This window comes from Macrosteles quadrilineatus, unplaced genomic scaffold, assembly GCF_028750875.1.
Source record: "Macrosteles quadrilineatus isolate MER2022 unplaced genomic scaffold, UCM_ALF_1.0 Scaffold_8__2_contigs__length_117827958, whole genome shotgun sequence".
In the NCBI taxonomy this organism is placed as follows: Eukaryota; Metazoa; Arthropoda; class Insecta; order Hemiptera; family Cicadellidae; genus Macrosteles; species Macrosteles quadrilineatus.
This window is the reverse complement of record NW_026542601.1, coordinates 77,373,256-77,390,838: the sequence shown is the minus strand read 5'-3', so window position 1 is coordinate 77,390,838 and position 17,583 is coordinate 77,373,256. Positions and strand designations below refer to the sequence as shown.

Sequence of the window (17,583 nt, the reverse complement as noted above, 5' to 3'; positions counted from 1 at the left end):
GATAGCATCATTAAGATTTCATTTAGGCCCAAAACACATTATGTCCGCATCACTCGGAACGTTTCGAATTACAAGGAACGCCGGCCATCATCAGGTCAGTCGGCGAGTGCACATTAATTACGAGGCGAGCCCGAGGCCACGTCGTCACCCTGACAGCAAGATTACGATGTAAGCACCGACTGACGTTTTATTTGACACGAAAACATTGTTCAAAACAAATAGTAGGCTTCGTACACGAAATAATCTCCAGTCGAAATAGTCCTGGGTGGAGATACGTCTGATGGGATTCACGATGTAGAAGTTTTACAGCTAATACTTGGCTTTAAACATTCGGATAGTAATGCAACAGTTTAATTGGACGAATCGATTTTGTGTCGAAACGTCTGCAAAGTAGTAAAATGTGGACTGCTTACTATTTTATTTTAACATTTCATTTCAACAGTCACACCATAAAAATTAACACAACCTTAGAAAATCCTATGTCTTAAAATCTGCAAGTCTCAATTTCATTCAAGAACTATCGACCTATCGGCTATCCTTTGAGTCTAAGTTTTTATTACACCAAGTAGTAAAGGAAAGGTTTCTCCGTGAAGTAAATATGGTGTTAAGTTTTATTTCCTCCTGGAAAACGCACTTAGCCAGGACACACATACATCAACGATATAATTACTCCTCAAACTCCAAAAAGGTGACGAGTAACCCAAAAGTCAAGACCCAAAACATTGCTTGATCCTAACGCACACCCATATCACCCGTACCCACGACCCAAGGGCAATAATTGATTATAAAATCCCACCCATTATCCGGCACTCTCCATTCCCAAAAGCCTCAAAACCTTTTAAATGTGACCAATCGTGAATCAAACACGCCCAGTGTGGACTTATGAAAATGAACCGTCATTCAAATCGGCCGGATTAAGCTGAACACAAAAAACATGACTAATTGTGATGAATGCGGATAACCCGTGGACTAACCGACCCCCTGCGGATCCTCGGCTGCGGACACCCTGGGGTGGCATCCACACGCGCACACACACTCACGGGCGCGGGCTTCCGGGCACCGCTGGTCACTGAGTAATGTGCTGGGTAGGAGGTTCATTCATTGTAGCCGAAGAACACTGTAGGGATACGTCTACCACATTATCATGTAGTTTATGGAGTTTCTGGAGTGTAGGATCGTCTTCAGGACAGAACAACCAAAGGTGTGCACGAAACAACTGTGAAATTGGAATCACTTGACTGGTCACGAAGGAGTAATGTAAAAGCTAGCTCATTCATATTTACAGAAGTAGTATAAAGTAAAACACCAAAGACTTTACCTCTGCTTATTACAACATCTGAAAATTATGGGATTTTCAGAGTGTGTAGATATTTTTTGAACAGAACCTCAGGAATAAAAAAAAACTTTGAAATGTCTCATGAATAAATCAGTTTGATATTTGTGAATTAGCAAATTTAGGACTCAAGGGGTACCATAGAACAGAATCTTGATTTAAAAGGACTAAATAGTTTACAGTTTACAGTCACACTTTTGTTGTTTCAGCACTAGTAACGCTCTGTAATTAATTGTAAAAATTAAAAGCTTTGGAGGGAAAGCAGTTCAACCAGATCAATATTTCTGTGGATATTATGTTGTGATCGGACTCCTTTTCATTCCGAAGTCCCCGACGCTAACTGCAGACCAACACACCTAACCAAAGTTCTTTAGGCTAGGCTACCTTAGCGGGACAGATTTACTTAAAAAAGCGAGATTGGACAAATCTGCAAAGTTGGCGAATTTTAATTGAATTGAATAAGTAAATGCATGTCCATGATTGAAGGAAACTCTTTGGGCCATTTTTTAGTGAGTTATCGTGCGTACCTTTAGAAAAATTCGTCAATTCCGATATTTAATTCACATAACTAGTCAAATATCCTATTTCGTTTTAGAAACAAAAGCTGAAAGAAATTCTGTCTGCAACAACTTGGACCACACATCATGGACAAGCTGGCGGTGTTGACTTTGAAACAGAGCTTAGACAGATTAGGCAGTAAAATAATCCTGCAGCAGTGACAGTACTACAATGGCGGGACATTTAGATGGTAATGAATAGATCAATTAAATATAGAGGGGAGAACATGCAATCTGTGGTCAGTGGGTGGAACGAAGCGAGAGTATCCTCAGGGAAGAGGGGTAGGCCCGGCTAGGGGTCGGTACTTCGAGGGGTTTTTAAAAGTTCACTTGTACTTTTACAAATCAAAATGTAACAAAACACTCAGTAAGGTTCGGTAGCCAGGTCGGGGTGAGGTTACCGGCGGAAGGAATGTCCTAGCTTACGTTTCATCCTAACCTAAACTAATCAAACCTAACCTAATTTAACCTAACCTAACCATACTAAATTAAATAAGTCAAAGAGGGGCACTTGGCGCAGTCAAGGAACGTATCGGGAGGTTCTCAGGACATGTCTTCTGTGCCCAGAAGTAGTTGCCGCAATTCAGGAATACCCGACTACCTGACTCAGGTCAGTTGGCGCAATTAATGCCCGCCCACAGTAAGTGCTGACAAAAACAGTGTATTATCAATAATCAATCATTGAGATGGGGACGCCACCTATTTTTTATAGGTGTGTATTATAACCCTAAAATGGGCGAAGGATGAGTGTGGTATGTGAGATGATCTGTTCAGCGTTCAGCTTTGTTGCCGACTAAGATCAGCTGTTTCATTAGTCAGGATCATTTATTTGAAGCCCAATGATCAGAACAGCTGGGTACAGTTTCGAACCATTAAAATTCAACTGACTTTCCTCAGGATCGAAATATACTTATGACTAGCTGTGTAACCGTTCTACGCACGGGGATCTTATAGTAGTCAGTTGAAACCTTCTTATATTAAGATTAAGAGCAGCAATTAGTTTACATATTTGCAGATATGCTGGCAAAACTATTATATATAAACCTTCGCAAATACAGTATCTGACAGTTCAAGCCAAAATAAATGCTTCGCAATTAAATGTCGCCCGGATCGTGTTGGTCCATATGTCCAATGATTAAACTTAAAAATGTTTTATATATCCATGAAGCGTAGCCCTAAAGTAGGCATATAATTGAAAGTTACTTTCCACATTGGTTAACTTAAACGTATTTAAAGTACTACCTCAACCTCACCATTTAACACTTTATTCCGGTTGACATTTTCAGTATCAAAGGTGCTCTTGTCCATTCCGTGAAACACTGAGAAATAAGGACATTAATGCGTTACCAACATACAACAAAACAACACAATACAACAATCCAACAAAGGCCACGAACTATTGATACATAAACAATATAAAGGCGTAAACAATTCATGATGGTTTGCCCAACAAATGTTTTACTCAAATAGGTTATCATTTTCTTAGCATACCGGCTAAGCTAAGATTTGGAATCCAGGCAGAAAAAGCAAAACTTATACTATGATTGTAGCCCTGTGGTTTTAGTGCTAACCAATATTACAATTAGTATTGGAAGATTGCAGGCTCGATCCTGAGCAAAGTCGAGATATTTTATGATGGCTCTAAACTGAATCAGGTGTTATTTTAAGGTGTTAAGCTGATCATAATCAGCAAAGCTATTATTCATGCAACACTCAACATTCAGTCCCCTTAGCGTTAATATACGCACTCCTACGTAGTGTAAATTAATTATCTATTCACCATTGAATTACATACGTTACAATCAATTTCGACAACTAATATTAATGACATAAATCAAATCCCAGGTCTTGGAGAGTCCTCCTTCAGCCTTCTAACTAAAAACGCCTTTTATTACTTTTCTATGGTCTACAGCGGGGCTGAACAAGACAAGAGTTTCCTGTCTTATCCTTTAAAAATAAGTTTAACAATTTAATCCAAAATAATCTTAAAATGTTAGTTTAGTATCAATTTAAATATTCTCTAAACATAATTTACCATACTAGGATGCTATTAGGCCTACACAGAGAAATATCCAAGAGTTTTACCATAAGGAAAAATTAAAATTGGATTTAACGGTCCATATGCAAAATTTTCCAGAATTTATTAAATATAGTATCTTTTATCGGCACAGATTATTTGCCCTATTACTTATTTCAATCAAAGGTACTTGCCTAAATACTGTAGGACATGTTAACCAAAGGTTTTCCAAGCAATGCAACTCTTAAAACCAATGTACGTTTCAACGATTATATAAAAACAAACTACCGAAACTCTTTATTGAGGTCTTGATTAATTTGTGACAATCATCTAAAATTCGCAGAATGAAAAACTTTTTTCCCTACATACTTAGCATTGCACACCATTAAATTGTAATATTATATTACAGCATTTATTAAACTGTACAGAATTATTTGTATACTCAAACATCTACTATCTATATACAGTAGTTTAAACAAATCCCTTAAATTTCACACGACACAAATCACCCCAAACGATTTATAGATAGTTTAACTGTGAAATCAAGCTACAAAGAGCCTTTATCATTTTGATCCCCTAGTCTAGACACCGCAGTTCGTCGCAATCCCATTCGTCAGGGGAGGGGGATAAGTCAAAATATTTGACACGGTTAAACATCTTAAACAACCCTTTATTCGGCCCGTGACGAGAGGGGATTAGCCGAGTAAATGGCCCATTACAATCACCCACCCCTGGCACACACGCGTACATTTAAATGGCTGATAAACAGACAAGGGATGGACCTTATCGTGGAGCTGTCTAATTTATTACTCATCTATTTAAAAAAAAATATGGCTATAGATTGGCGATAGTTGAACTTTTGTGAGACCAAAAAAGTAAATTTGTAAATTAGAGTTTCTTTAATATGAGTATTTGTTGTTTATAGTCTTTAAAAGATATAAATGTGGTGCTACCTTAGGTCTTTACCATTAGTCAAAACATTCAGTTTACCCGAGTAGTGTTACTATTAATAACATACAATTTACAGAATTTCCTTATGATATGAAAGTGGCAATTTCAAACAAGTATACATAAGTGTTTGCAAATTTTAAAACTTGCATGCCATTAAATAATATAAAATTTATCATTTTACAATATTTATAAGTGTTTCCTATACCAATGCACTTAGCCCTTCTCCGGTTGAACTTTCTTACTCGTTATGAAATCAGCTTTACTGTGATATGCTACAAGTAACGGTTTTTATAATAAAAATTAAAAAAAAAATATTTTTGAAAATTTGCAAATGCCCATCGTTCAAAATTTTCAAATAGCAACATATGTCAAGTGGTACATCATTTTATAGGTTTTTTTATTCTTAAAAACTTTGTAATTTACACTTACTTCGTATCTCTTTTAGGTTTTGTGTAAATAACAAAAAACCTAATTTTCCTATATCAAATGCATGTTATTTGAGTTTAACACTAAAGGCCAACCCAATTTTTTTACCATTTTTGTAGTAAACATAACATTTACAATTAATTTTATCACTCAACAAATCACGTCAGCTAGTAACGCATTTTAGCTTGGGAAGTTACGAAGTTCGCCGGGTCAGCTAAACATTTGAAAACTCTCAACTTAAAAAGCCCGAAGAGATAAATCACAGCCAAATCCCAACTCAAACACATCGGCTTGTAAAGGTGTCCATCACTGGGCCGGATTTGGGGAAACAATTTGTAACGATATCGCCGTCAGACACGACACGCCAATCTCAGGTATTGGCAGGCACAAGTATTTATGTCTCGGATAACAAGCCTAATTGATACGGCGGTCGATGCGGGAGCGATTACACCCTTGTAAAAAGCGCGGGCGCGAAAACCCGCCATTTTTAGGGGTGGAATATCAGCGCGCCATTTATCGTGATCAAGCTGTGGAATTGCTTTGGGGCAAAAACGCCGATGTCAGATAAACCTTGCGACTTTACTGTCCTTCTGGCTTGTTAATTAATTATCGCATTGTTGAGACTAATTGGCCAGCAATTACCGGTGATAATTGTACATAGGGAATTACTAATTAACTACGTACACATCGTTGGAATCAATTATAGCGAATAGAGGTAGAAGTAAAAAATTGAATGTCAAACATGCACGATTTTTATGTTTTTCCTGTTATATTTTATTGGAGTAGTAAATTAAGTGTTTTATTTAGACTGGTGCAAAAAATCTCTGTCAAAGTTTAATTTTGCCGAAGTTGGATAAATATCGTTTTTATGTGATCACTGTTGTACTAAATTATCAGTTTTACCTTTTTCAATATTGTTGGACATCTATATATATAATTCTGTAAGACCAAATTTTTACCAGAAAATTGTGGACGTCTGGTAAGTCGCAGAAAAGTGGTTAAGGTCTTAAATTAAAGGTCTTAACCCCAGGGACTCGGGAAAAATAGCAGAATTCCCATAAAGTTACCAGAAAACGAGATATAACGTAAAATATCCACCATAAGAAATGCATGGGGAATGAAAAACGTCTGCATTCTATCAGCTGTTACTTATTTATTTGCAATGTTTACATTTATTCCGAAAGTCAATGTTGGTAAATAATGTTTTAAAATGAATTGTGTTTAATTTTTTTGTTTTCCGTTTTTATATTAGCGAATTTCCCATATAGGGAATAAGCTATTACCGTAGTACTCATGGTAAGACCTGGACCCGGAACCGATTTTTTTTTCGTTTTGAGGTCCCTAGAGGCCAAAAACACCATCCGTTCAAATTCACATATATATATATATATATTTATATATATATATATATATATTTATATATATATGTGTCCGTTAGCGCGATAACTCGAGCAAAAATGATCCGATTTTGATGAAATTTGGTACAAACGTGTAAACCTACGTTTGTTCGAATGAGTTCGTGAACCAGCATGATCGGACCATGGGAACAGGGGTTTATGGGGGCTTTTATGGGGTAAAAATGGGTTTTCCCTATTTTTGACCCAAAAAACATAAAATTTTGAAATTTCTTTCCAAACTATTTTGTAGAGCTTAAAAAAACAAATAATTTAGTATATTGAAGCGTTATAATGCGCCTAATGGTTACGGAGAAAATTCCAAAAAATTGTTAATTTAAAATTCCCATGTTATTCTTATGGAGAATAAGTAAACCGTTGTAGTGTGCTTGTTTATTAACATATTTTGCCCAAATTTGGAAAATGTTTTTATTTCTTACCAACTATTAACATTTTAGGCCTACATAAAAAAAAATTTTACCCTCCCTGTTGCAGCAAACCTAAGTATGTGTTAAACTGATTCTATTTAAATAGGGAATAAATGTGATATTTTTAAGGAGACATTTTAGTCTAAATCCAATCAGGCAAATGGAAATTCGCTTAGTCTGCAGGTTTGCTGCGGCGGGGGTATTATAATGAGTGAAGTAACTAGACAGGGTAGGGGAAGACCTGCAAGCCGTGGAAGAGTGTCCAGGAATTCAACAGACTTAAGAAATGCAAGAGAGAACGTCATGTAGGGCCTAACTGTGAAAGAAATCTAAAAGCTGTTTTACAACCTGTATTAATTAGAAGAACGCTGGAAAATGAGTTGAGTTGTTTCTCACAATCTATGCATTGTGGCGCATTTCACTTTGCAGAGGAGGCCCCAGATGGACATTACAACGCATGTTGCCACAATGGACATGCCACAAGCACAAGTAAATGACGAACTAATTGTTTTTACATGATTCGAACTTCATAAAAACCATAAGTCAGTACAACAGTGCAATGGCTATTGCGTTGCTTTCCGCTACACAAAAAGAGATTCCGGGAAATGGGCCTTACTGTCTTAAAATTGAGGGACAAATTCTTAGATTTATTTCTGACTTACCACCGCCAAATGGGGAGTTGCCTTCATAATAATTAATAATAGTTTTAACCTTTACATTTGGTTTTCAAAATGGAAACTATAACAGAATTCGTAAGATTACAAAACAAATCTTCAATTTTAAATTAGAAAAGAAGTGCAATGTTTCGCTGTATGATTTCAGCTCTGATTCGTCGCTCTCCGGGCTCAGGCCAACCGTGTGCACGTTTCCATTTGTAATATGTTGTGTTATTGATTTAATCATTATTTAACAATTGTAGGCTATTTCATTGACACATTAGAAGCAACTAATATACGACTCCAACGGAAGGAAAACCAAGATATAAAACAAGAAACACTGTTAATTCTAAGTAACATAAAATTGATAATTTTAGAAACATATTTAGGATATTTGTCTTTTTATATATGGTTTTTTATTGTAGTCTAAATTAAGGGCTATGGCCCCTACAGGCCACTAGTCTATATATATAATACGCTAAGCCGACTTTTGTAAACAGAACTCCTCCCTCATTTTTTGACCGATTTTTATGATTAAAATGTCAAAACAATGGCCCTGATCTGTAGTTTTTCAAAGTGTTTTTCGTTTTTTGATATCTTTATTAGTTCGGGCAGGATCTTCCATGAAAGTTGGGTTTTCTCCCATAAGATTAACATGGGGGAATCTAAATATTTAATTGGAAACTTTGTCTCCACTAATTTAAGAGAACGGCTGGGCGTAAAAACTTGATAGAGGTGTCCAAAGAAAGGTATTGGTCTGTAGATGAGTTATCAAAAGAAAAACGAAGTAAATTCGCTTAGGGCTCTGCCCCAGAAGCCTTTAAAGATCCCTCCACAGATTTGTTTACATCATGGCCATGTGGATAATACTTTTTTATGAAACAGCTGTTAATTTTAAAATTGTGTTTTAAACAACACACATTTATTGGGAGTTACTGAATTGTTCAAAAGAGGTATTTGCAATGTTATTTTCTGATATTGATTTACTTCTGTATTTACGTCATGTTTTGCAATATAACATTCTATTACGAAATCAGTGGTAAATCCACAGTTACTTTTACAATTATTGCTTTTTTTTCAAATAAAATCATACATTAATCTGCATTACACTGGTGAAATCACGGAAGTCTTTAAACAAAAGATCCACCAATACGATTTTAATATTATTTTAAGGTTCTTCTAAAGGAAGAGATAGCAGATAACATACTAATAATAACTCCGATGACGTACGGTATGGGAAATATTTTATTCATTGAATTATCAACCATATTTGGAAACTATCGCAATTAATATCATTATTATTTTTACACTTATTACTCTTTAAACAATGCTAAATGCTCAAAATATGTATAATATCAATCAATTTATCGCAGTTAGTTGAATTAGCGTAAGCCTTGAAAGTAACCGTCGATTTCGACGGGTTTCACCTAGTCTATGTTATTAATGAAATTAATTTCTTATCCAATCATGTTTTGTATGATGTTCACCAAAAGTAAAAATTGGAATGAATGTCAAGCGTGCACGATTTCTATGTTTTTCCTGTTATATTTTATAGGAGTAGTAAATTAAGTGTTTTATTTAGATGGCTGGATGTATTAAAGTTTGCAAAATATGTAAGGGTGTTAAAGTTTAATTATGACAAGCTGGTAGGATAAAAATACTAAATTTTTGGTTTTACCTTTTTCAATATTATTGTTTAACAACATCTATGCTATACTACATCAAATCAATGTCTTCTCTGATAATGTTTTGCATACAGGAGAATATGATTCCTCATTCTAAAAGAAAGAAAAAAAATACATAATTACGAAGGTATGTCCGAAAACACATATTTACCCAGATATCAGCCATTTTGACTTTTATAGGCTACATATAAATTGTTATCTTCCAAAACTTTCTAATTGATGTTTAAAATACGTGGTATGTATATTAAATTTGAAGAGATCTATGTTAAGAAAACAAATAAATTGGCCTGTCTCTTTCTTTGGTATATGGAATCATATACCAAAGTCCTGAAAGGTTTTTTTTATGGACACCCCGTATAATTTTAAGACAAATTATACATTTATTAATACGTATACATTTATTTATACGTTTATTCTACAGTGTAAACGTTTATACCTAATAAATCTATAAGCAAATAATGATTTTGCAGATAATGAGATATACGTATAAGAAAATTAACTTTATCCCTAAATTTACTTTATATCCTTGTAAGTTATTTATTAAATAAATTTAACACTTTTCACATTTAGTACATTTATGATTTAGTACTTGTTTGTTTATGCAACATGGGATATTTTTAAAATCCTAAAGTGTAAAAACTAAAGTTAAATCTAATTTTAAACTGTAAGAAAATAAATGTTACTTGTTCTTTAATGTAAAAAACATGATATTTTGTTAGCGTCCACTTAATAGGTTTACATTTGACCTACCGTAATATGACAACATCTTGGCTTGTGTCAATGGCTTTAAAAGTAAAGAACAACCGACTTAGATAAATTTATTTGGATAGAATAATATCCTTATCAACCATCCAACACAATGTGTAGTAAATTTCTTTAGATACAACTTTTATAGGTACATATTATGGTTAAGACAAGGTGTCTCAAATAATCAAGTTAAGCTACAATAAAATTTATCATACCTAATGACATACAAGTAGTAGTCCATTAAAACCAGTCGGATAGAGCATGACTGTTGATAACTATTTAATAGTCAATGTTAATTGGTTTCTATAGTACCTGGGGACTGAGCCATGGCTCGTTATGGTTTATTTCTGTAGTAAAAACAATATAAAGGAAACTCACGTTTTTAAATTTTGGATTTTATTATTTAAGTTCCGGTGGAATTTCATTTCATTATCAATACAGCACCCGTCCAAGTTATGTAAAATATCAAAAAGAGTGTATACAAATTGTAAAATCTACTTTACAAGAGTGAAACATTGAATTGACGCCAGTGCACTCAAACAGCACCAACACGAAACACTCTTCAACACTGACTTGCTCTATTTTCTCCTATATTGAGTAATCATCTTTAGTATTATCACTTTGTACTGTATTTTATAATTTGCTAGTATCTTTGACTTGATAGTATACTGTAGATGGCTTGTTATAAACACACGTTTCAACTCTTTTGTTTACTATTGTTATTTTATTCTACCAACATAGTTACTTGGCAATTTATAAGGCCAATGTTAAATTTTTACTTTTACAAATGAGTTGTGTAGCGAAATACGAATTTTCCTGAGGGATTGGCTGTCGCCAATCACGTTTTTAGGGCTATCCCATAAAAATTTCCTAAATTTAGTCAAAATCCTTCCGCTAGATTTCGAGATATACATTACCATAGACAAATGGAATATTTGTCTACGATATTACAGACAGACACACATAGCTCGTACTACAATGTAGGATTACTTGAATCATATCGTGCTACAGTTTCTTAAATGCAACCCCAAAAATAATGACCCTGGTAAATTGAAAAAATATATCACAAGCGGCATAACACTTTCAAATTGGAAAATAGCGCCTAACCGATTTAGCCGAAGGCGCGGCGGCGTTCGTATTAACAATGGAATTATTGCGCCATCGGCTAATGACAAAGACCGGCAAATTGTTTACGATTGATAACGAATCGAGCGGCGGCAATATTGGGCTTAATCACCCCCCCACCCACTAGCACCACAGCACAACCCTAACACTATTACTGCGGAGACAAATGTGGTAAGTTGTAATTCCATTTATCGAAAAATATTATATAAGTTGCTATGGAGTAAAATTAGATGAGGTTGTAAAAAAATGGTTATGTGAATAATAAAGTGCGTGGTTTCAAAGTTTTATTTACACTGGTTAATCATTTGTTCAGTTTTGTACTAGAAGTTTTTACTGACTATTAATACAAAGTTATTATTCCACTTTTTGTGTTTACTGCAAACGTTGATTATTTCTAATCTTGTAGTCTTGTTTAAGGCCGACATATTCCTTAGACACAGCTGTTAACTAATAGCCCACAAGGGACCTACTATTTATAGCGGAATCCAAACCACATTTTCGCCTTGGTATTAACGAATTGGTCTAATTATCAGGATAGTACTGCGGATAGTCGTAGTACTCACTAGTGCGTTAATCCACACCAGGGAGTATCGCATCCACAGTGCATGCCTATAAATGTTCACCATTTGGTTTTCTTTAACTGATTGCGCTGATTAAACTAGTCAAATAAAATAATAGTATTACAATAGACACTGTGCTAGTAAAGTGTGGCCTATTTGGAAAATACAACTTATTTTGTATAAGATTATGAGATTGTTTACACAACAGTCCCAAAAATTTAATTATGCTTGATCTCGAATAAAATTGTATGCTTCCAAATACATATAACATTAGCAGGTTCGATGAAACAATTCGGTAATATTTCCCAATTCAACACTTACCCACAAGCTCTTTATCAAGATTCTTAAAATACAAATTTTAGATATTGTAATAGCACTTTTATTTTTTATTTTTAAAACAGTTTAAACATCCTCATAGGCTATACTTATGAGATACTATTTAAATGTTGCAAAGGGATAATACATTCAGCCAGTTAGATTTTATTTAAATAAACCTCTAGCAACAAAACTTACAATCCAGCCGATATTTAACTCACCTTACAACATGGAAATCACAATTCTCACAGGTTATGATTAGTTTCGCCACGTGATCAACAATAAAACCATAATCAAAAGCGGAGTAATTTCCTCGGGGAAATCATTTTCCACAGAAGGCTGAGCATTTCACGTTCGCTGTATTCGACGCAATCTTTCCATTACGAGAACTATTATTCAAATTGGATCGCATCGCAGTCGGAAGTCTAAATGGATTTCGTCTATTTTGGACGATAAAACTTCTCGCCAGTCGCTTGACTATTGATCCCGAGTCTATAGGCTATTGGACTCTAGGATGCCAAGACAGCACGACTTCTGTACCCATTGACTCGTCTTCCACACTAAAGGCGGTGACAAACTATCGATCTTTTCCCCGATTAAGACCCCGAACAGAGCAGGGAGGAATGAGAAAGGAGAAGGGAGGTACTGTATCACCAAAATTTAAATCCGAACATTTCCCCGAACAAGACCAAGACGAATTCTACCGAGCGCGGCAAAAGGGAGTTTAGATAGAGATTAAGAACGTGTGTGAGTGAGAGCCCTCAGTAATAATAAAACAGTAATAAAACATGGAAAAACATGTTACAGAGTAATCATTTTAATAATAGTTTATATTAATTTTGAAAGAATTTAAGTATAACATCAATTACTTAATCCAAGTTTAACATTATTGACATCATTGATTTAACGGTTTCAACTTATAAAATATTTCAACCTTGACCAAACAAACCACAAAATTACAACAAAAATGCTAATTATATATAATGGCAAAACATTACCCAACATTTAATCATTTTATAAATTAAAGAGTTTAATTGCCATATTAAATTAGAACTATCAACCTAGCGCAGGCAGCCGCTAGGTGCGGCGCTCGCGACGGCGTACGGGGCACAAATATACCGTGACACACTATCGTACATCACTTCGAAGTCAGCACATCGTAACGATCTTTACGATCGTAACGATCCTTTCACCAAAAACCCGCCTCCAGAGCGCTCGTCTCCCTGCTCGTCCTGATGTTTGGTTCGCCGTCTGGATCGGTGTACGGACCCCTGACACACTATCGAAGATGCTCCCTTCTCCCTGCTCGGATCAGGGTCTTGATCCGGGGAAAGATCGATAGTGTGTCACCGTCTTAAACCTCCTCGCTCCAGAGACTCTAGGATGTCCAGACCACGACTTCCTACATTACCCGTGGACACCCTCAGTCGCGTGCCGTGTCCAGTGACAGCTGTTTCCTTCGCCAACCTGTCCACCACACATCGCTGACGTTGGACACGAGTACAAAACACCGGACGGAAGTTTCACTTTGATTTGCAGTGAATACGCATCGCTTGATAGCTTAATATCAACAATTTCGGCAATAGATCACCGTGGCTTCCTGCAATAGTGACGTCACGTGCTCACCTTCAACGTCTGTGATGTAAACATGTCAAACAGTAAACAGTGCTGTTGGGAAATTGTCAACCTTTTGTATACAGGACGAGCTGCTGTACTCGAGCTTCGCAACGGGAAGAACTATTTCCTTATCATTGAAATAGATTTAGAATAAATAATCCATCATAAAGGTTTAGATTAAATAGTCTTACCACATAGTTGTGTAAAATATGGTATTTAATTTCTTTGGATCAGCTGTCTGAAATTGTGAAATGATCATTTGACAGTTCTGACTGTTTACATTAAAATGTCAACGCAAAGGTAAACATTTTGAATATTCTCATGCTTCCATGGAGACCAATTAATATTTAATTTTGAAAACCTCACCTCAAAACTTTGCACATCCAAGAGGCGTAGCCCGAGAGGATCTCAGGGAAGTGAATAGGCCTATGACATTCCTAGATATGTGGACCATCTTTGTGCTTTATTTTGCCTGTATCGGTTTAGTATTTTCAGTCGTGACAGCTGCCCAGACAGACAGACACCACCTCAATTTTATAATAGTTAGATTGCTATGGAATTTTGATACTGATGTTCAATTGATCACTTTTTTTAGAGAGAATGGTTCTACCATAGGAATCCCTCCATACAAAGTAGACTTGCATATTTCTTTAGGATGATCAACCATTGAAATCTTACATACTTTGCATAATGTAGAGTTTTTGGTCATCCTGATGCCTTTTTGCAGTCCACTCAGAAATAGTTATAGTGACACATAAACTAAGAACCGATCATTTTTTTGAAAAATGTACAGTAATCTCTCATATTGTCAACATACCTTGAGCATTTTTCGATTTACATTACCCCCGTTCATCCGTCAATCCTCGTCCGTTGCCCACCGTGACGTCAGACACGCAAGTCTAGTTTGTTACTCGCACGTTTTTTTAACGCCGCTTCTGTAAATAATCCGAACGTTCCGCTCTCTGGAGTGGCTGGAGGGAGTAGAGGGGGTTGCCCGGCAACCAGCCCCTGTTGTCAATCACAACGCATTTCCATCCTAACAGGGTCCCGTCTGTCGCTATGTTTATTTATCCGCCACATCTGTTGTGTATACAGGGTGTTCAGCAAGACCCCCTCCAGAATATATTACGCCCCGGGCGTCATGTGCTTGTTTTGTTTTTAATCCGGTGTATTTAGTAAAGTAGACACGGTGGAGGAAGATCGCTTTACGTGTTTTTCACAAGCTGATGTGACTAATTAGTTTTTACAAAATGTAGCATTGGGATTAAAATTATAGTTGTACATCCGTTTTACTGATCGTTTAAGATTAATGATATGTTGGTTACTTAAATATCTTCAATGCAAATTGTACAAAAATTTCCTTAAATATACATGTTATCGTTATTTTCTCTCCTCGCACTTATGTTTTTCTTAATTATTATTTTTTTTATGGCAAAGAGGGTATTTCTAGTAAATTAAAAATATCTGTTAGTGTCCATTTGAAGTAGAGGCACATAAACAAATTTGTATCACTATCCAAAGATGAATGGTTAAATAATTCTTATAAAACTATTTATTGTATAAGTTAGTTTAAAAAATTTAAATGTATGCACCACTGTCACCACGTAATCAAGGTATAGGTTGAAGACATATTTAGTATATTTTTCCTAAACCATCGATAGAGTAGAGTACATAATATTTTTCCCAACACGAGATATATCAAGGTATTTCTAGTTTATATTTTTTTACACAACACTACCGATAAAAGTTTCCTTAGTTTTTAGTTTGGTATATAGACACGAAATAACTATAGTTCTTCCCAGTTTCAGTTTTTTAGTATCTTTTACACTCCAAAAAATCAAATGTTCATTAGTATCTAAAAGTAATTATTGTCCATATTATACTACTACCACGCTTTGTTTACATTATTTATAGAAAATAAAATTAATTAGATCAATATAAAGGACGAATTCAAATAATACGCAATTCCAACCACTATAATTAGCCAGAACAAGTTATCGACAGTGATAATTCCACGATGAGAACGCACAGTGGACGTGTTAAACAACGGGGACTAATAGCAGGATTATCCCGCAATGGAGTCCATATTTTTGGACTGCTTTTAATGAATATTTTCGAGATCCCAGCTTCGCTGCTCGGTTCGCAGGCCGAGGTTTAACAACATTCACATACAGCCGAGAATGTATGTTGCGATTTGTTAGGCTTTAAAAGTTGATTTAATATTGTAACATAGAGGGTTTGATTGGAATTTTGTAAGTTTAGACTGTAGAAAAGTATATGTGAACAAGTATACAGGGTGGCTCCAAATTTCTGGACATATTTTGTGAACTTGTTCCTTTGGCTAAGACAAACAAAAATGCCATATAAGTATGGGTCTAAAATGACTAGATTTCTGTTTGTCGGTCTGTTTGTGATTTTAAAGAACTTTTTATATCTTGGTCATTTTTAAGATAGAAATTTCAAAATTGGTATAAATGTGTATTTTAGTAAGTAAAAAAAGGGCTTACAAATTTTCGTTCCAATATATCGAGCCATTTCAATATGGCGGCCATTTAAAATCTTTAATGCAAATTTCATGAAAACCGTAAATATTAAGACAATTGTATTTTCAGATCAAAAAGTTAGAGAATTTAAAAATGGCCGCCATATTGAAATGGCTTCAGATTTTGGAACGAAACTTTGTAAGCTCTTTTTACCTACTAAAATACACATTTTTACTAATTTTGAAATTTCTATCTTGAAAAATTGCCAAGATATAAAATAATTGTTAAAAATCACAAACAGGCCGACAAACAGAAATCTAGGCATTTTAGACCTATATTTATATGGCATTTTATGTTTGTCTTAGCCCAAGGAACAAGTCCACAAAATATGTCCAGACAATTTGGAAACACCCTTAATAGTATAAGTAATCTGTGCATTAGCTAGAATATACTGTAACGCAAAATACGTTGTTTAGTAATGGGTAGGCCTATTTTTATCTGTCGAAACAAAACTTAAGTAAGTAGTACTAATATTTTCGCCAAAAGAAAAATAAAATTGTCTTACAAAGCAAATACGTCATCGAATTACTATATCTATTAAATTGGTAGAGATTTAGTTATCCATCTTGATGTATGCTACTAAACCTGTTTCTCAACACAATATTCACCCTTCTTCCCTTCCCCATCCCTCCATACATCTGAGATTTTGTACCCTCCCTAAGATCATCACAACCCTTCATTCTATCAACATCCCTTCTCATACACCTTTGTCAATATCTCACATTCCCTCCACCCTTAACCCAAACACGGTCACCACCATTTCTGCACTTAAATACCAATTAAATTCGCACATTTCTTCCATTTTTCCAATACACAATTTCCTGTTTTCCAGCTTTCTTACGATGACGACACATCTGGGTATTTTAAGATGAAGATAGAGGGTAAGTGCTGAATGTAAAGGCGATAAAATTTATACTAACAAAAATCACATTGTTTTAGGGAGAATTATTAAAAATGCAATAATCAATTACATCTTATCAAATTTCAAATCTAAAAAGCTATTGACAATTCCCAGGAGCGAAATTTTGACCTTCTGATTATCAGGTAAACGTCCGATGTTTAAAATGCTACTATCATGGATAAAGTGTTACACCCCCAATGTATGCTACCATACCTACTGCTTCTCTTAGCAGTACACTCCTGCAGTACACCATATACAGTCCCCGTTCCATCTCCAATCCATACATAAGACATCTTCTATCTTCTTCAAAACTATCCTTTAACCCTTT

At 35.2% G+C, this 17,583-nt stretch overlaps 1 protein-coding gene across 1 annotated transcript in view; it reads right to left on the bottom strand.

The window, feature by feature from the left end:
- The window catches only part of LOC129000929 (T-box transcription factor TBX20-like), a 55,105-nt gene that overhangs the window by 26,743 nt on the left and 10,779 nt on the right, over positions 1–17,583 (bottom strand). The gene's annotated exons all lie outside the window — the stretch shown is intronic.